The sequence below is a fragment of the Saimiri boliviensis genome, chromosome 15 (genome assembly GCF_048565385.1).
Source record: "Saimiri boliviensis isolate mSaiBol1 chromosome 15, mSaiBol1.pri, whole genome shotgun sequence".
NCBI lineage: Eukaryota > Metazoa > Chordata > Mammalia > Primates > Cebidae > Saimiri > Saimiri boliviensis.
Genome location: NC_133463.1, coordinates 52976355 through 53000634, shown reverse-complemented (window position 1 = coordinate 53000634; position 24280 = coordinate 52976355). Strand labels below are relative to the sequence as shown.

The window sequence follows — 24280 nt, the reverse complement described above, 5'->3', positions numbered from 1 at the left end:
GGTTGCAAAGCGTAGCACGAGAGAACTTGGGGTCTCTGATAACGATCACTAGTGCTAAGGCATCTAAAAACGGTGGAAATAAATTAAAAGCTATATATATCATCTTCGTCCCCCTAGTAAAAAAGTCTGTTGTGGAGTAGAAAAATTAAAACGATCGCAAAAATGACACCTAGGAGATTGAAATAATGCACGCTTGTCACATCAGTAATCCCCTCGCCAACTCTGGTCCTATTTGGGACTGACTGCACCAATCCTTTTTAAAAATGAAAACAAAAGCCCTATTCCTTTAAAAAATTTCCACTGCACCATATTGCAACGTATGAGCACTGAGGACATTTTCACAACCCCTTTTGACACTCGAACACTGGGCAGGTCGTTTCTGGCCACGAGGAACTCGCTTCCCCAAAGGAGCACCGCATCCCCGAGTGCTGGCGCCTCAGCCTGAAAGGCCTGTCCCCAGGGTGGATTACAGGCCTCACAAAGCCAAGGGAGCTCGACGGGAAGGCTCCGACGCGCCCACAGGCTTCCCCCACGCCCACTGTAGGCCGCAGAGGGGTCGCGCCACCTCAGGCCCAGGACAGATCTCAAACGCGGCCAGCGTGGAGCCCGACTCCGCTCACCACGCTCTGGGCCCCGCAGCGTGAGCGTAGGCGCCCGAGAGGCGGGCGCGGGGGTGGGGGGAGGTCGGGCTGACGGCGTGCTCTGACCCAGCCTCCTCCCTCTCCCGGCCCACACCCGCGGGGCCGCCCTCCGCCTGCCCGGGAGCTGCGGGTGGCGGGAGGGCGGGAAGCAGCCGGCCAGTCTGCACCTGCATGACCCGGTCGCGCGCCGCCCCCTCCCCTTTTTCTCCCGGGCTCATTCCTCCTTCCTCTTCCGCCCCCTCCCTTCTCTCCGGGCGACAGCCGGGCTCCACCCCGCTCGCGCGGCTGTCCGGCCGGCTGTGATGTCACCAGGCCACGCCCCCTGCTGTAAATACTGGCGTCGGCGGCACCGCCTTCTCACATTCTCAGGCTCCCGTCGCGGCCGCCGGTTTACCTTTTTTTTCTCCTGTCGTCGCCTTTTCTGCCTCTTCTCATCCTTTCTCTCTCGGCTGTTCTGCGGTGTGACGAGTCGGAATCCTCTCGCCACCCAGCCCGCGCCTTTCTTCTTTTCCTTGCGCTGTTCTATTTCTCTCCTTCGGCCGCCGCCGCCACTGCTGCACAGCTGGTGTCGGTGCCGCGCTTTTACCCCCACGTCGTTCCCGCAGCCTATGGCCCAGGCCGCCTTGGGTATTTCTGCTCAAGGTAACCACATCCCTCTTTAAAAATTCCGCCAAAAAAGAGAAGACGCTTTACCCGACTCTTTGGGCCGTTATCTCACGTGAGTACCGAGCCAAGGGGTGCAGGAGGGTCTGGGACGCGGGGTCGACCTCGGGGGGCTCCGGTTGGGCCCCGCCGCCCACAGGCGTCCCCGCAGTGCCCCGCGGCCGGCCGCCTCGAACATGGCGGCGGCGGCATGTGTGGCGGCTGTCGGTGCCCCCGGCGGCGGCGGAGGCGGGCCGAGCCACGGGACCTTCGGGCGACCGCTGGACGCTCGGCCGACCCGGAGCCACCGCGGTTGGGGCGAGGGGGCGTGTACGAGTGGGGCCGCGTGTGGGGGTCTTGCCGCCGGGGGTCGTCGTTCCTTCTGGCGGCGTGCGGCCCCCACCCCTCTCCCGTGGTGCATTGCTGTTTCCGGGGAGGGGGCCCGGCCGCAGCCCTTAGGGGCCGGGGTCCCGCAGCCCCTACTGCGCTCTGCGCCGCCTCCGCCTTCGTCTCCCGGAGCCCGGCTGGCGGGCGGGCGGCGCCGTGGGCTGCAACGGCTGGGGTCCTGGTTATGAATGGAGCGGGGCGGGCCCCGCGTCGGCCGCTGGTGACAGCTGCAGAGGAAGTCGTATTTCCTGGGGGGTGTGGGGAGCGCGCTCCCCCTCTGGTGGAGGAAAGTTGACGCCACTTGGGGCCTGGCGGCGGGGAAGTCCCGGTGTCAGGTAGCGAGCGACAGGCCTTTGGCCCCTTCTGGAAGCCTCGGGCTGCTGCTCCGCCCCTGCGGCGCTCCTGATTGGGTCAAGTCGCCTTCACTCACCCCAGTCACCTCCTGGGGCCTGAGGATTAGTCACCATGGCTTCGTTTTTCCGTCCGCGCCACGATTCCTGGGCTGAAAGGGAGATTGGTAGATGAGTGGCTTATCAAGTACTGTCTTTATTGCCAACAGTTATTGGTGGTGACGTGTCCTAACCCTTAACAATGTATCTCTCCTGAACGTGTGTTTCGTAGACTTAAGTTGTTGATTCGGAAACACAAAACAGTCCGGAACACAGTTTACTGTCCCAAGGTGTTTCAGCACATTTAACTGGATTTCTTGGTGGCATCTTGGTTATGTTCGTTCTGTGTCCCGTCGTGTTTCTATCGTGATTTCCCAGACTGGGTGATAATCTCAGGGACTCCAAGGAGGGAGAATTGCTGTGTACTCAGCAAAGGTTGTTGTAGAAATACATCAAAGCACATCAAACACAGCAAGGGTTGGCAGAAGTATGGCTCTTGATTGTCTAGAAAGGCCGTCATAATTCATTAATTTCTTTTACATATATGAGAGCGTGCATATGCTGATCATGAAGAGAAAGCCCAAGGAGTTTAAGTAGGAAAGATAGAGTCCAAAAGAAAATGATTATCGGTGGTGATAAGTGAAGTCAAGTAGTCAGTGCCTTTCTCCCCCAAGGTTTCATTACTTACATTTCCAAACGGAAGGTAGAATGATACCTCTATCTAGTTTTTGCAGTTAACGTTTTGCCTTATTTGTTGATGCATTTCAAAGTAAGTTGGAGACGCCAGAACACTTCACCCCTCGAACTTTAGTATGTGCATGTTAAATAGGGCTCAGTACCGCTTATTTATTTTTTAGGTCTTAGAGGGTAAAGTTCACATCAGTATGAATCCACAATCTTAAGTATGCAATTTGATAAGCTTTGACAAATACAGCTGTGTAACCTAAATCTCTTACCAAGATATAGAACATCGCCAACACCCTTAAAAGTTTTGGTTTTTCAGGTTGTATCCCACTAACCACAGAGCCAACCACGATCTTGATTTTTTTAAAAAGGCCAGACTTTTCGCTTGTTCTAGAATTTCTATATAAATGGACTCATACAGTATACCTTCTTCGGTGTAAAAGGCCTCTAACTCAGCACATTTTTAATATTCCTGTTGCCTTTATCAGTAGATTGTGTTGCTCAGCAGTAGTCCATTAGGTGACTCTCCGATGCTTGTTTTTTTTTTTTTTTAATCAACTTTATTTTGGCATATTTTAGTTGCACAGCAATCGCAAAGATACAGTTTCTGTATACTTTCCACCCAGTTATTTTATTAGTAACATTTTACATTATTACAGTACATTTGTTAAAACTAAGAAACTAGGCTGGCTGAGATCCCAACACTTTGGGAGGCCCTGGCAGGCAGATCACAGGTCAGTGACCAGTTCGAGACCAGCCTGGCCAATATGACGAAACCCCGTCCCTACTAAAAATACAAAAACTATCCAGGCATGCTGGTGGGCGCCTGTAATCCCAGCTACTCCCAGGCTGAGGCAGGAGAATTGCTTGAACTTGGGAGGTGGAGGTTGCAGTGAGCAGAGATTGGGTATTGCACTCCAGCCTGAGCAACAGAGCAAGACTCTCTCAAAAAAAAAAAAAAAGAAAAGAAAAAGAAACGGACATTGGCACTATTAACTACATTCGGGACTTGCCAGTTTTTCTTTAATGTCTTTTCTGTTCCGGAATCCAAGTTACCACATTGTATTTAGTTGCCATGTCTTCCCCAGTTTTCTTTTGTCTGTGACAATTTCTCTGTTTTCCCTTGTTTTTCATTACCATCAGTCTAGAAAAGTGCTGTCAGGTATTTGGTAGCATACTCCCCTCCCCTAAACTTGGGTTAACGCGAAGTTTTTCTTATGATTAGACTGGGGTTTAGGGTTTTTATAAAGAATACCACTGAACAATTTTAAAAATCACTGTTGAAGGCATTGTGTTTTCAGAGACATACCGATAATTTTGAGATACTAAGTTTGGAATAAGAAGTTTTTTGTAGTTGCACGGTGGCTTGCACCTGTAATCCTAACTCTTTGGGAGGCTGATGCAGGTAGATCACTTGAGCTCAGGAATTCGAGACCAGCTTGAGCAACATGGTGAGACCCCCGTCTCTAATTTTTAAGAAAGCAAAAATAAATAATTGCGTAAAATACTTCTTGTATGTTACTGACCAACTGAGCTCTCTGTGTGCTTGCTATTCTCTAAGGTGTTGTTTGAGAATTTGCAGGGCTTACATACACCATTCTAAATGAAAATAATTTATCTTTTTCCATAGTGCCTTTTCTACATTTAACAACTCATTGTTGCTTTATTATCTTTTTTTTTTGGAGACAGAGTCTTTCTCTGTTTCCCAGGCTGGAGTCCAGTGGAGCAATCTTGGCTCACTGCAACCTCCACCTCCCAGGTTCAAGTCTCCTGCCTCAGCCTCCTGAATAGGTGGGACTATAGGTACATGCCACCATGCCTGGCTAATTTTTTGTATTTCTAGTACAGATGGGGTTTCACCATGTTAGCCAGGATGGTCTCCATCTCCTGACCTTGTGATCCACCTGCCTGGGCCTCCCAAAGTGCTGGGATTATAGGCCTGAGCCACCGCACTGGCCATGCTTTATTATCTTAACTATCCAGATAAACATTCTTTCTATACTGTATGTAAGTGCTTACAAGAAGTGTTTATCTGTGCGGTGTGCCTGTAATCCCAGCACTTAGGGAGGCCTCAGTGGGCGCATCACCAGGTCAAGAGATAAAGACTATCCTGACCAATGTGGTGAAGCTCCGTCTCTACTAAAAATGCAAAAATTAGCTAGGCATAGTGGCGTGCACCTGTAGTCCTAGCTACTTGTGAGACTGAGGCAGGACAATCACTTGAACCTGAGAGACAGAGGTTATAGTGAACTGAGATCCCGCCACTGCACTCCAGCTTGTTGATAGAGCAAGACTGCCTCAACAACAACAAAAAACTTTTGATTATCCTGTAGGTAACTGCTTATAAGAAGTGTTTATCCTATGTGCTTTTTCAATATACAGGGTCTTGTTGTGTTGCCCAGGCTGGACGTAAATTCATGGGCTCAAGCAGTCCTCCTGCCTCAGCCTCCTCAGTAGCTGAAATCATAGATACATGCATCCTGCCACACCTGGCTCCTTTCTTTCGTTTTTCTTTTTCTTCCCTTTCTTTCCTTCCCTCCTTTCCTCTCTCTCTTTATCTCTCTCTTTTCTTTTTTTCTTTCATCTCCCTCTGTGGCCTGGGCTGAAGTACAGTGGCACGATCTCTGCTCACTGCAACCTCCGTCTCCTGGGTTCAAGCAATTCTCATACTTCAGCCTCCCAAGTAACTAAGATCACAGGTGTGCTCCACCATGCCCAGCTAATTTTTGTACTTTTAGTAAGTAGAAGATGGGATTTCACCGTGTTGGCCAGATGGATCTTAAACTCCTGGCCTGAATTGATCTGCTGGCTTGGAGCCACTGTACCCAGCCTTATTTTTTCTATTCAGATAATGCCTCTCAAATTCTAGAGCTTTCATTCCCTGCTAGTATCTCTTTGTTAAATGGAAATATTGGAGGGTTCTCACTGAGGAACATTCTGGAATGTCTGAAGTTTAATGTCCTTAATGTTTCACATCATTGCTCTTGGGTTGCATTAAGAAGCAAAATAGCTGTGGATATAGTATTGAGGAAAAGATGAGTAATGCCTGACCCAGGGTATCTTATCCTATTCTTTAGGATCATTGAGAATGATCTGTCCTAGCATGACTCAACTTTTTATTTATTTTAAAAATTATGTTGATACTGAAAGAATCAGAATGTTATGGAGTAGTACATTATTTGGAATCTAATATAGGATTATTATCATCGCATGTTTGTAGGAGTTCTTTCCTCATCATCCATAAATGTCATTCATTGAGCATGTGATCAGTTTCTCCTTCTAGACAGATGGAACATTTTGCCTCCACCAGGAATGCCTTGATCCTGGTGAGATACACATTAGGTATGCCTACAATGCTTTTGAAATCCCTCCAGCTCTTAAACTTAACAGTTTGTGGTTTTCTAGCTTCCTTCTTACCACCCCTTTCTAGGAAATACTGTGAGATTATATTACTTTAAAACAGTAACCATTGAATTTTAAATAGAAACAGGTATATCATTTTTATGTAGTAGAAGTGATGAGTGGTAACAATGTCTAAAGCTCATCTAGCATGTTGCTTAGTGTGTTGTGCACTTATCACATTTATTTGCTGCTGGTGATAATAAAATGAGTTATGTCTAAGGAAGTTAGGTATGAGGAGATAAACCATAAGAGAATACTTGCTTAATATTATAAGGTAGTTCTCAAGTTATTTTTTTCAAAAGTTACTTATGTATATAATGCATTAGCTAAGTTATAAAGTCTTCTTTTGGTATTGTAGTGGAATTTTACACTTAAAATATAAAAAGCAAAAAATAAAAACAAAAAAAACGAAAATGAAACAAAACAAAAATATAAAAAGCAAAGAAGTATTTGAGAAGTAAGAGTGTTCCGGGTGGTTTCAAACTATTAGGTCATGCTAGTACATTATTCATATAAAGGCTTGCATGTTCACTAAGTTGGTGAGGGTACTTGGAATTTTTAAATTCTGGTCCACTTAAAAATATGGAGTTTTACAGGACCAATGATAGCAAAAATGAAGTTTTTTTTTTTTTTTTAATTTTCAAAAATGAAGGCTGGAAACTCATGAGTAAGCAGATAAAACAATTTGGAAAGATGGCCATGACGTCAGCTTCTATGAGTTTTATAGTACAGCAGCTTGGAAGTGTTTGCTACATAAAGTACTTACTACTTTGGTAAAGTCTTTGAAAACATCATTTGTGTAATACGACTTTAATGAAACGTTTTTAAGTCAGCCTAAACGTTTTTTTTTTTTAACATAGGACTGTCTTCTGCTACTTCTATTTCCTTCATTTAGGGCGAACTTTCTGACCAAGTATACAACTACCCAGAGGGCCTAGGAGAAGTGCTGTATAGAGAGCAGTTCGACTTCAACGCTGAGCCACCTTGGGAACCTAGCTGATGATAGGGGGGTTCCATCTCCCAACTTGTCCATGTAAGTATTTGCACTTCTGTTGGGGGTGAAGGGGTCTTAAAAATTGAAAGAAGAGTGCTGCATTGGTTAGTATTTTTCAGAATTTGAAATTGCATTTACCTCTTAAAGTGCAGTGACTTTTAAATTTCTAAAATAGAGATATGACAGTTCCCAGTTACAGACTTGACCAATTTAGTTGTGTGTATTGTTTACCAATGACTGGATCATTTAAAACATTATCTTGAATGCATAACTTAGAAAATACAAGTTGAAGAAGGCTTGGTAATTTAAGTTGCAGTTTATCACATCATTCAACCACTTAATAGTGAAATGATTGTTAATACTCAGCTGGTAGGAAAAATGGATTGTTTTTTGTGGACTTACTGAAAGATGATATATGTATGTCTCCCAACATGCCACCTTCCAAACAGATTTTCAAGGTTAGTTTTTGACTGTACCTGGTTTTCTGTGTGTGGATTTGACTTTAGAATTAAGCCCCTGTGCAAAATGTAATTCCACAGTAAACTGAATTTGAGCTGCTAGATTTGTGTGGGTTTATTAAAAAATTTTGTAGTATGTCGACTTATTATGGAAATTTGGATTTTGGTATTAAAATTTAAGTGTTTTTGAGTTTGGTCAGAAAGTTGGAGGGAATGATAGCATTTGAAGTTTTCAAGAAAGCTGAGGGTATCAGTTTTAGTGTTGGTTTAATCTGATCTTGTTAAACAGATCCCTACTGGATAAAAATGTTTGCTCTAAGTAGAGTATGTTAAACATTTGATGGTAATGCAAATTAGAATTTTAGACTCAGATTTTTAAGGCTAAGGAGAAGGAAGCACAGTTTAAATAGTAAGGTTTCGGCCGGGCGCGGTGGCTCAAGCCTGTAATCCCAGCACTTTGGGAGGCCGAGGCGGGTGGATCACAAGGTCAACAGATCGAGACCATTCTGGTCAATGTGGTGAAACCCCGTCTCTACTAAAAATACGAAAAATTAGCTGGGCATGGTGGTGCGAGCCTGTAATCCCAGGTACTCAGGAGGCTGAGGCAGGAGAATTGCCTGAACCCAGGAGGTGGAGGTTGCGGTGAGCCGAGATCGCGCCATTGCACTCCAGCCTGGGTAACAACAGCGAAAATCTGTCCCAAAAATAAAAAAAAAATTAATTAATTAATTTTTTAAAAAACGTAAGGTTTCTTGAAGGCTTTGATGTAGAATGCTGATGAGAAGGTTTCCCATACTGGCCGCCTTCTACCTGTGTAAATTTGAGCAAATACGAGTATTTTGAATCCCAGCTATAACATAATGTTGTACTGGCATAGTTTCTTTTTTGAGTGCATTGCTATGTTTAGTTATGCCGTATAGTCTTCAGATGAATTGCATTAGCATCCTCACCTAGAACAGAAATGCAGAATCTCATCCTCACCCATACCTGAATCAGAAATCTATATCCAGGTGGCTTATGTGCATATTAAAGAGAAGCAGGGTCATTGGTTGCCTAATTTTTTTTGTTAGTCCATTTGTTCTATTTGCAGCATACCTGATGTTTTTGTCTCAAGTTGGCTTGGAGATTTAAAACCTTTTTGGGTGGTAGGATCTATTACAGTTATGTTACCATCATAGTCACAAATAGAATCTAAGGCAGTAATTTAAGAACAAGCTTCATTTCTGTTGGGAAGACCATAATAGAGTATAATCCTTCTGTTCAAGTTTCTTGCTTTAAAGAAAACTTACCTTGCATTATGTTTAATATTTCTACTGGTGTTTCCTCTTAAACACGTGAGACTGTTGTCAGTGAGCTGAATGAGTCCGCAAAATCAGGGAAAAATAGTCTTTAGATTAATAACATAGAATTCAAAAAGCCTGTAGTGTCTCCCTCCTTTTGGGTTGGAGGGAATGGAAGCAGGTAGAAGCTAAAGATTATTCTGCAGGTTCTGGCAGAGTGACTGGCTTTTAACTTTATTATGCCCAGGTACAATGTATATTATGCCAAATAAATATAACTTGTTTAAATATTTACATTTAGTTTTCTAATTTTGCATGTCTGGTATTTGATGCTTTGCTATAAAGATACAGGTCCACAATACCTTTTTCATAAAATTGTGAAATCCAAAAAATCTTTTTTTTTTTTTTTTCTTTGAGACGGAGTTTCGCTCTTGTTACCCAGGCTGGAGTGCAATGGCGCGATCTCGGCTCACCGCAACCTCCGCCTCCTGGGTTCAGGCAATTCTCCTGCCTCAGCCTCCTGAGTAGCTGGGATTATAGGCACGCACCACCATGCCCAGCTAATTTTTTGTATTTTTAGTAGAGACGGGGTTTCACCATGTTGACCAGGTTGGTCTCGATCTCTCGACCTCCCAAAGTGCTGGGATTACAGGCTTGAGCCACCGCGCCCGGCCCAAAAAGTCTTAACAAAAAAAATTTTTTTGTTTTTTTGTTTTTTTTTTGTTTTTTTTTGAGACAGAGTGTCGCTCTTGTTACCCAGGCTGGAGTGCAATGGCACGATCTCGGCTCACCGCAACCTCCGCCTCCTGGGTTCAAGCAATTCTCCTGCCTCAGCCTCCTGAGTAGCTGGGACTACAGGCACGCGCCACCATGCCCAGCTAATTTTTTTTTTTGTATTTTTAGTAGAGACGGGGTTTCACCACGTTGACCAGGATGGTCTCGATCTCTCGACCTCGTGATCCACCCGCCTCGGCCTCCCAAAGTGCTGGGATTACAGGCTTGAGCCACCACGCCCGACCCAAAAAATCTTAACAGAAAAAATTTTTTGACTTCCTTGATGTGACCTGAACTGATTTGGCAGGGGTGGGGGACGATGGGACTTGACCTGAATATGTGCTGATTTGAGGCTATTTTTGTCTTTACTTATCCCATTTAGTATTAATATTCCTAAATTTTGCTACAGAAATATTGTGGTTGCAGGGTGCTGACTCATTCTCCTGAAGAGTATTACATAACATATGTAAAGTATGTGTACTACATTATTGTTCAAAAATCTAACGAACTCTGAATTTAAAAAGTTACCTGGTCCCAAAGGTTTCTTGACTAGAATTAGTAAAATTGACAAAAGAAAATTCCGCATTCCAGAAATGTGTTTATCTTTACGTATTAATAACAGTTTGCTCGCTGGGCACGGTGGCTCAAGCCTGTAATCCCAGCACTTTGGGAGGCCGATGCGGGTGGATCACGAGGTCAAGAGATCGAGACCATCCTGGTCAACATGGTGAAACCCTGTCTCTACTAAAAAAAAAAAAATACAAAAAATTAGCTGGGCATGGTGGTGCATGCCTGTAATCCCAGCTATTCAGGAGGCTGAGGCAGGAGAATTGCCTGAACCCAGGAGGTGGAGGTTGCGGTGAGCCGAGATCGTGCCATTGCACTCCAGCCTGGGTAATGAGCGAAACTCCGTCTTTAAAAAAACATAATAACAGTTTGCTCTATTGGACACTGAAATCCTGGGGTTAATTTTCCGTAGATCAACAATATTATTTGGAAAGCATTAAAAGGAGTAAAAACGGCCTTCATGAGAATTATTTGGCCCATAGCATTTCGAAGAGTGTAGCTATGTGAACTCTACTTTAACTGGTCCACTAAGATTTCTGTACAGGTGGTCTGAGATTCAGAATTGGCCTCCGGGTTAGGGTTGTCTTTTTGTTTGTTTGTTTGTTTTTAATTATTTTTTTTCCTTTGGTATTTCTGCTAAATCAAGCATTCAGAACCGGGTTAGGTTTTAAAGCAACCACCCAATTTTGAGATAGTTCATACCATTAAGTATCTGGAAACTTGGAAGTTGCTTACATAATCATCTTCTTTCATAAGTTAGAATATGTATATGATTTAGTGTGTGAACACTGCAAAAATATCTTAACAGAATATTTTGAGGTCAATATCAAAGATAAATGTAATGGGCTCCTAATGAAGAAGTTTTTGCATGCCTTTAAGAAATCCCTTAGGACTTGATGCTGTAGTAAAGGTTTTCTAGTAGGGTAGTTTTCTATTTGTTTTGGATATACCTTCAATTATAATTAATGAATTAGCCTAACGGAAAATATTTTAAAACTTGAAAAGCTATGTTTGCTTCTAATAGTGGATCCAGTGATGAGGTCAGATTGAATTAACCATTATCAGATACCCTTTAATGTTGTGCAGTATAGAAAAGGGGTTCAGTTAATTGATTTGCTTAATGTATTCCTTACACGTTTGCTTAAAAAAATTTTTTTTTTCTTTGTCATTAGTCAAATCTATATGTACATGTGGGAACTTTAGAAGAACATCAGCATTTTAAATATTCCCTTTTTGTCTTCCAGTCTTTAGTATTTATATATTTCCTAGTAGGACCTGTCCTACCTAATTAGGATTATTTTAACTAGGAAAGATTTTTAAAATTTTACTTTTGGAGATGCAGTCTCCCTCTCTTGCCCAGGCTGGAGTACAGTGGCGTGATCTCAGTTCACTGCAGCTTCTGCCTCCCTGGTTCAGGTGATTTCTCCTGCCTCAGCCTCCTGAGTAGCTGGGACTACAGGCACCCGCCATCATGCCTGACTACTAATTTTTGTATTTTTGTAGAGACGGGGTTTCACCATTTGGGCCAGGCTGGTCTCAAAATCCAGACCTTAGGTGATCCACTTGCCTCAGCCTCCCAAATGCTGAGATTACAGGCGTGAGCCACTGTGCTGGGCTGGAAAGATAGTACTTCTCATGTTTCACTGTTACTTGTCAGTAGAAGAGAGGTTGTTGACGGGTATAGTGGCTTGTGCCTGTAACCCAACACTTTGGGAGGCCCAGGAGTGCATATCACCTGAGGTCAGGAGTTTAAGACCAAGTTGGCAGAACCCCGTCTCTACTGAAAATATAAAAATTTGTTGGGTGTGGTGGTGCATGCCTGTAATCCCAGCTACTAGGGAGCCTGAGGCAGGAGAATCACTTAAACCCAGGAAGTGAAGGTTACAGTGAGCCAAGATGGTGCCACTGCACTGCAGCCTAGGAGACTGCAAGACTGACTCCGTCTCAAAGCAAAGGGAGGTTGTTGACCCTGACTACAGAGAAAGGAGAGAATAGTTTTGATATATGGTACTTAGGTTTTTCTTTTCTCCTCCCCTTGTCCCAGATTTAATTCCTCACAGATATTTGGTATTTTAAAGATAACTGCGATGCAAGCATATTAACAGAACATTCGTTAATGGTGTAGACTCTCTTTGACCAAAAAGATGAGTAAAACCACTATCGTTGAAATAGTCTGTATATCCCCTTGGCATGCACAAAGTAGTAGTCAATGGCATGTCGATGCTTGGGTAAAGTAGCAGAAAAATATTCTGTAAAAACACAATGCGAATGATAGCATATTAGTGGATAAACAAGGTTTTAGAAACGTGGTATTTCTTGCTTTGAGCAAATTTAGCATTTTTTTCTAGGAAAGCCAAAACGATTGGAAAGAAATGTAGGCCAGGTTTTTTTCGCCCCTTGTTTGAGACGGAGATTTGTTCTTGTTGCCCAGGCTGGATGCAGTGGCATGATTTCGGCTCACTGCAACCTCCGCCTCCCAGGTTCAAGTGATTCTCCTGCATCAGCCTCCCAAGTAGCTGAGATTACAGGCATGCGCCACCACCCTTGGCTTATATCCTATTTTAGTAGAGAGGGGGTTTCACCATGTTGGTCAGACTTGTCTTGAACTCCTGACCTCAGGTGATCCACCTTCCTCTGCCTCCCAAAGTGCTGGGATTACAGGCCTGAGCCACTGCACCCAATCGTAGACTAGTTTTTAAAGGGGATAAATGGCTTTTGCATTTATTAAAGGTTACTTGAGCTGAGAAAATTAATAGTGACTACCAATCTGTGTGCTCCATCACCATCACAGTCTTCACCTAGTCAGGTCTTGTTTCAGAGTTCTCCAGTTTGGGTCCTCCCCCACCCCTACGCCAACCCAGGTAAACCAATCTCTTCTGGGGCATTTAACTTCCATTAGAATAAATGAGATATTGCATATAAGAAAGGCTTGTAAACTGTAAAATCTAGTATATGGTAGGCTACTGTTCTAGACTGGCCATTGTTCAGATAAGCCTAAGGAGGCTCTTTCAAGTGAGGGGGTTAGGTACTGGTAAGGCCCAGGGAGCACAGATATTTTCTCCTTCCTTTATTCCAGGGTCATCCATGCCCACTCAAATCAAGCAATTTGTCACATGTCAACTAAAGCAGGTATTTAGCTATCCTTTTTGCTAATCCACTGTTCTTTACATTTTGCATGAGTAAAAGATACAGTATAGCATACAGGGTTAAGGGATTAGGATAGTCAGGTTAAACCTGCCGAGGCCATACCCAGCCATCCTGAGGTTTAAAATGCCTTTAACTTACTTGCAGCAAGAGCCAAGACAGACCTTTTAAACTTTAAAGTTTTCCCTTATTTTATGTAAGCACATATTTCAAGTCTCTGTTCAAGACTTGATACAGAGTTTATTACATACTGTCTTTGTCAACTTGTAAATTGATACTTGTTAGCTTAAGCAGAGTCATTTTAGGGACAAACATGTATTTTATTTTATGTTATTTATTTTTATTTTTATTTTTGAGACAGAGTCTCACTCTGTCACCCAGGCTGGAGGGCAGTGGCACAATCTCGGCTCACTCTGCATCCCAGGTTCAAGCAGTTCTTCTGCCTCAGCCTCCTGAATAGCTGGGGCTACAGGCAAGTGCCACGACACTTGGCTAATTTTTGTATTTTTAGTAGAGACAGGATTTCACCACATTGGCCAGGCTAGTCTTGACTCCTGACCTCATGATCAACCCACTGGGGCCTCCTAAAGTGCTGGGATTGCAGGTGTGAGCCACCACACCCAGCCCAAATACTTTTTAATTTGTGATTTTTATGGACTCGATCTCAGTAGTTTGAACATAGGAAAACAGTAACCCCTAAAACTGCTCTGTTAAGAACAGTAGCCATTGGACAGGTGGCTATTCACATTTACTAAATTAAAACTAAATAAAATTAGAAATCAGTTCCTCTGCTTTATGAGCTCCACATTTCAAAATGTTTGGGAGCTATATGTGGTTAGTTCTATTGGACAACACTGCTCTAGGATAATAGAGTAGCATTAGCTATAATAATCTTAAAACATACATTAATGAGAACTGTGTAAGTCACGCATGCTTTGTTCTTTCTCTGTAGATATGTCTTATAAAAGCTTAATTGTAACGGCTTTTTGGTTTTATACTCTAGTTGCATTCTTTAGTTGCTTAGCATGTATTCTTAGGATACAGCTCCTTATAGTGACTCTGCTCATATAGACCAAAATTAATTTTAGCCCCCCACCCACCCATTTTTTTGTTTTGAGATGGAGTCTCACTCTGTTGCCCAGGCTGGAGTGCAGCGGTGCCATCTTGGCGCACTGCAACCTCCACCTTCCAGGTTCAAGCAATTCTCCCTGCTTCAACCTCCCAAACAGCTGGGATTACAGGCACTGGCAACCATGCCTGGCTAATTTTGTATTTTTAGTAGAGACAGAGTTTTGCCATGTTGGTCAGGCTGGTCTCCTGACCTCAGGTGATCTGCCCTCCTTCGCCTCCCAAAGTGCTGGGATTACAGGCATGAGCCACTGTGCCTGACAATATATATGAGCTTTATGTTGACTTCAAGTAACTTTTTTTTTTTGAGACGTGTTTTGCTCTTGTCGCCCAGGCTGGAGTGCAATGCTGTAGTCTCGACTCACTGCAACCTCCGCCTCCCAGGTTCAAGCAATTTTCCTGCCTCAGCCTCCTGAGTAGCACAAGCCACCATGCCCGGCTAATTTTGTATTTTTAGTAAAGATGGGGTTTCTCCATGTTGGTCAGGCTGGTCTCAATCTCTCAACCTGAGGAAATCCACCCACCTCGTCCTCCCAAAGTGCTGGGATTACAGGCATGAGACAACGGGCCCAGCGGACTTAGATTACTTTTTTTTTCTTTTTTCTTTTCTTTTTTTTTTTTTGAGACAGAGTCTCCCTCCGTCGCCTGGTGCCAGGCTGGAGTGCAGTGGTTCGATCTCGGCTCACTGCAACCTCCACCTCCTGGGTTCAAGCAATTCTCTTGCCTCAGCCTCCTGAGTAGCTAGGACTACAGGTGCGCACCACCACGCCCAGCTAATTTTTATATTTTTAGTAGAGACAAGGTTTCACCATGTTGGCCAGGATGGTCTTGATCTCTTGACCTCGTGATCTGCCCACCTTGGCCTCCCAAAGTGCTGGAATTACAGGCCTGAGCCACTGCGCCGGGCCCAGATGACTTTTTATCTACTTCTTGATCTTTACTGAAAGGATCCCTTGATGCCCAGTTTGCAAAGAGGTCCTAAACAAGTATGGTATCTTCTTAGCTCAGGTTCAGCATGAATATGCTATATTTGGCATGACCAAAGGTGTTACTCCGGTATGTTCAACATGGAAACTACGACCAAAAAAAATTCCCCCCCCCGCCCCCTCAAAACAATCTTCCTAATTAGAGGTTTGCTATCCTAAATTCATAAAGAGCTCCTACAGATGAATAAAAGGCAAAAACAAGAAAATGAGCAGAAGACTTGAAAACCGTTTGACATTAAATAGCCTAGCAGTTCCAGTCCCAGGTATATGTTCTAGACTACTTAAACTGCCAGTCAATGGAATGTAAAGTACCACACTGCCCAACACTGTTTTAGGGTCACTTAGAGAATTTAAAAATTAATTAACAAAGGAATGATGATTAGAGACGGTCTGAACAAATTTTAAGGAATATGTACCCATCACCGCCTGGGAGAGATGTACAGGGGCCTCTGAGGTATTGCATCTTATTTTATTTTTCTGAGATGGAGGTTTACTCTTGTTGCCCAAGCTGTACTACAATGGTGTGATCTCGGCTCACTGTAACCTCTGTCTCCCAGGTTCAAGTAATTCTCCTGCCCCAGCCATCCGAGTAGCTGGGATTACAGGTGTACACCACCATGCCCAGCGCCCAGCTAATTTTGTGTATTTTTAGTAGAAACGGAGTTTCACCATGTTAGACAGGCTGGTCTTGAACTCCTGACCCCAGGTGATCCACCCACTTTGGCCTCCCAAAGTGCTGGGATTTCAGGTGTGAGCCACTGCACCTGGCTGCATCTTATTTCTTAATAACCTACTTAACCTGGTCTTCTTTGCAATTACTGTATTGCACATGTATTACTGTGTTTTCCTTGGGTAGGTAGGGGATAAGCAGTCAATGAGCTCTGCCCTAAGGTAACCAAAATAGTGAGTCTCTTAAAAGGATTATTCCCTATGCTTGATTGAAACTAGGAAAGCTAGAAAACTTGAAATTAATGATTATGTACTTCATGTTGTATTGTAATAGTCATCTTTAATGTTACTAAATTGCCAGAAGGGATGTAAATATTTCACTTGTGTGCAGAAAAACACACGCTTTAGTATACACACATTTTCTGCAGCAAAAAACAAGTCTACACATTTAATAGTCAAGACAACATTTTTAAGAGAGTCTAATTGTGTTAATTCCATATGCAAAAGTAATATTGCTGTGAGAATTGTGTATTTTGTTTTCTCATCAAGCTACATTTTAATATTTATAGTGAGGCAGTCTTTACACAAGCACTATCAGACTTAGCCTGTTAGGCGTGTTCCCTTTAGGATTTTTCACCCCCTTGCATGTTTCCTATTCATTCTTGTTCTTCTTCTTTAAAACAATCACTTAGCAGTCACCTTTAGTTTTCTTCCTGTAGGGTTACTAGTTTTTTGCAACCTTATCACCTGAAAAATAATTTTAGGGGTATGCATTGTGATTACTGGCTTTCTTATTGAAGCAAGTCTTGTCCTTGATTACTCAGAGTACTCGATGTAGGCTGTTACTGTCTTTTACTTACTTTGGGGTCCAGGGTAGCAGAAGTTTATCTGATCTTAGGATAACCCAATTTATAGAGATTTTCTTCCAATTTCAGTATGTAGCTTCACTCTTTCGTAGTGATTCAAACCTACTCGAGGCTTCACATCTATAGTACCAGAGTCATTGTTTAGAAGCTTCTAGTAGAGCCGGGCGCGGTGGCTCAAGCCTGTAATCCCAGCACTTTGGGAGGCCGAGGCGGGTGGATCACGAGGTTGAGAGATCGAGACCATCCTGGTCAACATGGTGAAACCCCGTATCTACTAAAAATACAAAAAACTAGCTGGGCGTGGTGGCGCGTGCCTGTAATCCCAGCTACTTAGGAGGCTGAGGCAGGAGAATTGCCTGAGCCCAGGAGGCGGAGGTTGCGGTGAGCCGAGATCGCGCCATTGCACTCCAGCCTGGGTAACAAGAGCGAAAACTCGGTCTCAAAAAAAAAAAAAAAAAAGAAGCTTCTAGTGCTCTTCTAGTCAATTACTTTTAAAGGTATTCTGTGCGGTAAGTAACGTTATTTTCTGTTGTAGGTAGAATGCAGAGGAAACTTAAGCAACATTGTGTATTTCTAAAGCTGTGAACTGAGTGCCAAATCATCAAATGCCTATGTAAAAATAAAAGTAGAAATGTGCTTAGGCATCTTCAGAGTAACAGTAATAGTGTAAATTTCAGAATATCATTTCTCATTTTTAATGAGTAAAAATCCTTTTAGAAAAATAATTGATGTATTAAGGTTGGGTTTCCTGCTTAGGTATCTCTGAAACAGTATTCTCAACCTTTCAGCTCTCCCTGTTCTACTTCCAGGGAGGTCTTCACTTCAGAAATCCAAGACTCATATTCATCCAGCTTGGTGTCAAGTGGGCTGTTGCTGCCAGAATTATCTTGTGATTATTTGAGAGATGTATCAGTTTCTTCTGAAGTACAATCAACTGTAGAAGCCTTTGTAGCAGGTGTGTAACAAGGCAAGTGCCCAGCTGCTGCAGCCACTACTCTTGGAGCTAACCTCTCGATGAACATGAGGACTCAGCGGCCTCATGAAAGGCTCCAGGGAGCAGTGTGTGGTTCTTTGGAGCCTTTTGTTTCTTTTGGCAGCTCTTCATGGAAAATGTATTAACAAAAAACACCAATATGAAGGTGTGAATAAGGAATGTTACATATTTTTTATTCTCAGTTATGAGTCTAAGAGGAAATTATTAATAAAATAGTATTGTGGTTATAGCTACTATATTAGTGTAAAGTAACCTGAGCTTTCTCAACCGTATGTTAACAAGGTGGTTGAAAATAGCTTAAAAGTACTTGTGAGTAAGAGAATACTTTCTAGTGTCTGTTGATATTGCTAGACATCAGAGCTTTTATTAAAAACAGATTTGCTGGCCAGGCACAGTGGCTCACGCTTGTAATCCCAGCACTTTGGGAGGCCGAGGTGGGCAGATCATGAGGTCAGGAGTTTGAGACCAGCCTGGCCAACGTAGTGAAACCCCGTCTCTACTAAAAATACAAAAAAAAAGAAAAAGATGGGCCTGGTGGCAGGCGCCTATAGTCCCAACTACTTGGGAAGCTGAGGCAGGGGAATCGCTTGAACCCAAGAGGCAGAGGTTGCAGTGAGCTGATATCACACCACTGCATTCCAGCCTGGCTGATGGAGTGAGGCTCCAACTCAAAAAAGAAAAAAGATTTGCTGTTCAGTTCTAATGAAAAGAAATTAAGATTTACGTGGAGAAGATTTTTTTTGTTCAAGTTTAACTAAGTCAAGGTCCAATAGCACTATAATATGTTGGAGCCAGTAAATAGTCCAGTTTCTGATATGTAAGCCAGAAGTGGTACAGTTTCTTCTGGGAATTATTTTCACCCAGAATTTTAGGGAGGATAGTTGGTGTATCACCTTGGTTTGAGTCTACATTCTTAGTGGAGAGTATGGAGATGTCCTGGAAAGAGTCCCTGTGGTGTTTTGTTTTGTTTTTTGAGATCTCGCTCTGTTGTCCAGACTGGAGTGCAGTAACACTATGTTGGCTCACTGTAACCTCCGCCTCCCAGGTTCAAGTGATTCCCCTGCCTCAGCGTTTGGAATAGCTGGGACTACCGGCGTGCTCCACCACGCCCAGCTAATTTTTGTATTTTTAGTAGAGACGGGGTTTCATCATATTGGCCAGGATGGGTCCTGATCTCTTGACCTCGTGATTCGCCTGCCTCAGCCTCTCAAAGTGCTGGGATTACAGGCACGAGCCACCGTGTCCTGCCCCCTGTGGTGTTTAAGATTCAGGTAGATTAACTTAGTGAATCTGGTGTAAGGTATAAATTGCTCACCCCTGACACATGCACACTTACTTCTATGCTTGCATCCTAGAACATGCTGTGTCTATGACTCGGTTTAACAAATTGTTGCCAATTAACTTTAATACTTCCTGAAACATTTTAGCAAAATATTTCTTCACTTAATGCTTTCAGTAAGGCATAAATGTCAGAACATAAACCTTTCTTTTTGTAACAATGGAACTGTAAACTATTTTTGCTAATACGTTAAGAAAACTGCAAGCAGTGATCCCAGAGGTGTGATTTGAGTTGCTTTTTTAGGACTCTTTAATTGAGATTGGGGCACAACATATAGGAAAGACTTGAGCAGCCTACCTCACCCACCTACTTATCCCTTTTCAGTTTTTGGAAATATTGGGCTTCCAAGTGGCATTTTATTGGGAAAAACAGTTTATTGCCTCAAGATATATTAGAAAATTTAATCAGGCATAGTGGCTCATACTGATAATATCAGCGCTTAGAGAGGCACAGGCAGGAAGATAGCTTGAGCCCAAGAATTAGAGACTAGCCTGGCCAATGTAGTGAGACCCTATTGTCCACAAAGAGGAAAAATAACACCTGTTGTTGAAGGTATTTGTGTTTTACAGATTCTTTTGAGGGAACTGGCTTTTTCTTGGCCTTTTAGTTTGTTTGTTTTTTTTTTTCCTTTTTCATTGGTTCTTTGGAACGGCCAGTCTTACAGGCCTTTTAGTCTTTAACAGTAGCTGATGGGAACTTTGCATTCATAGGCATCTGTAGCTTAATGACAGACACATTCTGAGAAATGTGTTATTAGGTGACATTGCAGTTGTTTGAACATCATAATGTATGTACAGAAACCTAGATAGTACAGCCTACAACACACCCAGGCTGTATGGGTGTAGCTTACTGCTCCTAGGCTACCAACCTGTATAGCGAGTTACCGTACTGAATACTGTAGACAGTAGTAACACAGTAGTATTGTGTATATCTAAACATAGAAAAGTCACAGTAAAAATATGGTATTATGGGACCACTTTCATACATTTGATCTGTCCTTGTCAACATTGTTATGCAACACATGACTGTACATCTGGATTGCTTGCATATCAAGGAAAATAAAAAAATTAGTTGGACATGGTGGCATGTGACAGTAAGCTACAGGGACTGACTGAGCTGAGGTAGGACTGAAGGCTGTGGTGGGAGGATCGCCTGAGCAGGTTGAGACTTCAGTAGGCTATGATCATGCCACTGCACTCTGGTCTGGGTGACAGAGTGACACCTTTACTCAAAAAAAAAAAAAAAAAAAAAAAAAAAAGGAAAAACAGACCTACTTTTTCAATACACTTCCAGAGATTTCAGTACACTTCCAGGGATTTCATTATCAACACCCCTAAGTTTAGGAACTCCTCACTCTTTGTTGTGAATTCTTTTGTCCATTTGTTTCAGAGTACCTACTCTGGGCTAGGAATTTACAGCAATGCCAAAGCCTTCAAGAGAACATCAAAGAAAATAAACCTCCCTTAGAGCTTTATCGGTATTGTATTGGTTTTTGTTATGTTTTTTCTTTTAGAGATGGAGTCTCCTTGTGTTGCTCAGACTGATCTCAAACTTCTGGCCTCATAAAATCCTCCCGCCTCAGCTTCCAAAGTATTGGGTTCAGTCAACTATTTTATTGTAGTTTTCTGTATAATGAAAGAAAACAAATGTTAATATACTGCATTTGTGGATTCAAGTGATCCTTAATCCATTTTGTCGAGTACTGCCAGTATAGCAAATGAATTTTATTTCATTTTTCCAACAGAATGATTTTGTCACTCAGCTGGGACTTGGTTAACAATTCTGCTGTTACTTCTGAAGTGACAGTTCCATTTCAAAGATGAATAACCAAGTCCACAAGCATTGTATCTTTCTTTTAGAGGAGGTCATATTTTTCACTGTATTTGTATTGATAATGCCACTATATATGTTAGCTGTTTTGGTTTAGGCTTCAGTTGATGTTTACAATTATTTAGCTTTTATTTTAAAAAGTCTAATTTATGGTGACAAGAAGCTGGTCAGTGGTTGCCTGGGGTAGAGTTGGGGATTTGCTGCAAAAGGGACATCATATGAAGAAAGGCTATGAGTAGGCATGGTAATATTTTTATACCAGTGTGAATAAACTTAGCATTTTTCAACAAGTATGAGTGAGTATTCATGTGTCTGAAACGGGTTGATTATGTGGAGATTATAAAGTTCTTTTAAAGAGACTGAAAACTGTGTTGGATTTCCAAAAAAGGAGTCCTATGTTTTAACAGGGATGGAGTCTAGGGAAGCAGAGTTTTCATCTTGTTTTAAACGTGGCTTGATCATTAGTGTCTCTAGAGCTAACCTACTTAATTATTCCATTCCTCAGCATATAAATAAGGATACTACTGTCATTGTGGTGTTAAGGGTTAAGATAATATTGAATAGATGAAATACTTAGAACAGCTGGGAGACTGCTATAAATAACGTTTGCTATTACATTTAAGTTAGCAGGCAGTAAGAGTTGAACCTATGAAATTACATGGTTTGAAAATATTTGAGAAACAAATCTTTATCCATATCATCATATTCCTATGGAAGAAGCTCTGAAGAATGTAGGTAGTCAGCAAGTAAGACTTGATCCAGTGGGCCTGAATGTTTTTATAAGTACCGAGGATCCTGAAATTACAGGAAATTGCTCTTCCTAAGAATACTGGGGCTAGGAAATGGTGGCTTATCTTATACCCTGACTTTGAAAGCTAAACCCTCTGTATTTGACACCAGTTACCTGTGATGGTATATAATCAATAACCAGAGGTTTTCAAGTAAATACCAAATACTACATATATATTAGACTAAGTCAATTAGTTCTTGGAAACTACTACTTTAAGCAAAAAGACATACAGCAAGCCCTCAAATAACATTTCATTATAGTGTCAAGAAAAAATGGTTTTGTTTTACCTCATTTGCTTAAAAGACACAGTTTGCAAGAAGCTATTGACATAAAGTGAGGACACAATTTACTTTTTTTTTCCCCATTTCAAAGTATTTTATATCTGTTAATAGTAGAATAATGAAAATTGGCTGCTATGCCAAAAAGGTTAGGGATGCTAAACCTAACAGGAAGTTTCTACCTTACTTTCTTATATTTATCTATTTAAATGAGTGACCTTTATTTTTTTTTTATTGTTCTTAATGCTCATCCAACTATTCCCCCAAAATTGGTGTTTTAAATTGCTTAAAATACACTTGTATTCTCAGCCTAAAATGTCTATTTTCTGAGCACAGATTTACAGCAGTCCTGTTACAGCAACCTTTTGAGGATGTGCAGACTGTGATTTGACTTCACTGCATAAATATTAGATCTATTCAGATAGGCCTCAATTAAATTGATAACAACATCCTCAACTTTTCAGTCTGTGCTATAGCATGAAAGAGATCCAATGAGTTGGAACTGAATGCAGTTGGCTTACTGGAAGTGAAGCTGTTAGTATTTTAAAAGTTAAAACTGAGTATTTGTATTTCATGAAATTTGACTAATACAGCTTATTAAGGACTGTTTTTGTTGGTGGCCAAAATGCTAACACTTTAAGAACCGTTGAAATGGAGTATACTTGCAAGACAGTGGCCATCAACCAAGGGTGAACTCTAGCTTGGGGCATTGGAGAGGGCGAAAGGGGGTGGTGGGAGGAATCAAGGACACAGGAAAGGCTGTGCAGGTTTTAAAATAGGCTGCCAAGACAGCTGGACTATGCCCATTATTAATGTGGCAATCAGAAGTTAGTACCAGATAGTGAGTAGTATTCTGTCTAGTGGACTTGTTTTATCTAATTTATCTTGAAGTTATTTCCTAAAGTAACCTAAGGACCAGTGAAGTTCAACGAAGAAGATAAACCTATATGTCAGTATGTGCTGTCCCAGGAGAATGAATGCTCTGTGGGAGTGGGCAGGTTTATTTTACTGATTTCATTGAAGAGGGTTAGGATTTAGCTGAAAGCTTTTTTTAAAATCAGATTTCTTAGTAACTGGCTTAGATGTACAGATACATAGCTTATAAGCCTAGTTTGTAATTAGGTTGTTTTTGCATTTCTGATAACTGACAACTTAATTTTAGCTCTATTCTATCTAGCCAGCACATAAACAGATGTTTTTAATTCATATGCTTTATGGGTGTTTTTGTTTTTGTTTTTGTTTTACAACAACCTATTGAAGAAACAAGATAGTTAACTGAGGTTTAGAGAAATTCATGTAGATACTAGGAAATTATGCAGCCAGGACCAGGTCTTCTGACTCCTAGTCCAGTGATTTCACCAAAGCAACTCACCTCATAACATTGCTAACTCGATGTAGCTAGTACTATTTTAGCTTGAGGTAAGGCCTAGGCAGTCTATACATCAAAGATTCAGATTGTTCCCTAAAGCTATCCTCCACTCTCATTCTTTTTTTTTTTTAAATTTTGTTGTTGTTGTTGTTGTTGTTCCTCACCCATTTTTATTGCTTTCATTTACTTGGGAACTTTTTTAGGAGAGATGAGCTTGCTGCGTTGTCCAGGTTGATCTCAAACTCCTGGGCTCAAGCAATCCAGCCTGGGCCTCCCAAAGTGCTGGGATGGCAGGCGTGGGCCACCATGCCCATCCAGGAGTTTCTGCAGTTACTTGGCAGTGCTGTTAATGTGGCTGACAGTATATTTATTAAAAGTTTAGACTGGTATTTTGATTTCTTGGCTGCAGATATTTCACTAGCTTTCTTTACTTTTAAAATGGGTAAAATTTTGTGTTATAGGAGCACAAAATAATATAATTCAGATTGAGTCTGCAGCTCTGTTAATAAGGTGATAAGATAGGCTTGTATTATATTGTGCATATATGTGACTCACTCCTTCAAATTATATTGACCTTTTTGGATAAATGTACAAAACATTAATGTATTTGCTTTTTAAAATGGGTGTTAAAGGATAATAATCAGGTGTTTCTGAAATTGTTAAATGATT

At 42.0% G+C, this 24280-nt stretch overlaps 1 protein-coding gene across 9 annotated transcripts in view; it reads left to right on the top strand.

Annotated features, from left to right (window-relative positions):
• The first annotated feature begins 940 nt into the window (after window positions 1-940).
• Window positions 941-24280, top strand: part of AZIN1 (antizyme inhibitor 1) — a 40835-nt gene continuing 17495 nt past the window's right edge. For 2 of the 9 annotated variants that reach the window (XM_039464340.2, XM_074386615.1), the window contains exons 1-3: window positions 969-1359; window positions 7041-7178; window positions 17821-17966. The gene's annotated coding sequence lies outside the window, so the exon portion shown is untranslated. Of the gene's footprint in view, window positions 1360-7040; window positions 7179-17799; window positions 17979-24280 lie in introns of all 9 variants that reach the window. The other 7 variants (XM_074386613.1, XM_074386612.1, XM_039464339.2 and 4 more) reach the window with 5 other exon arrangements.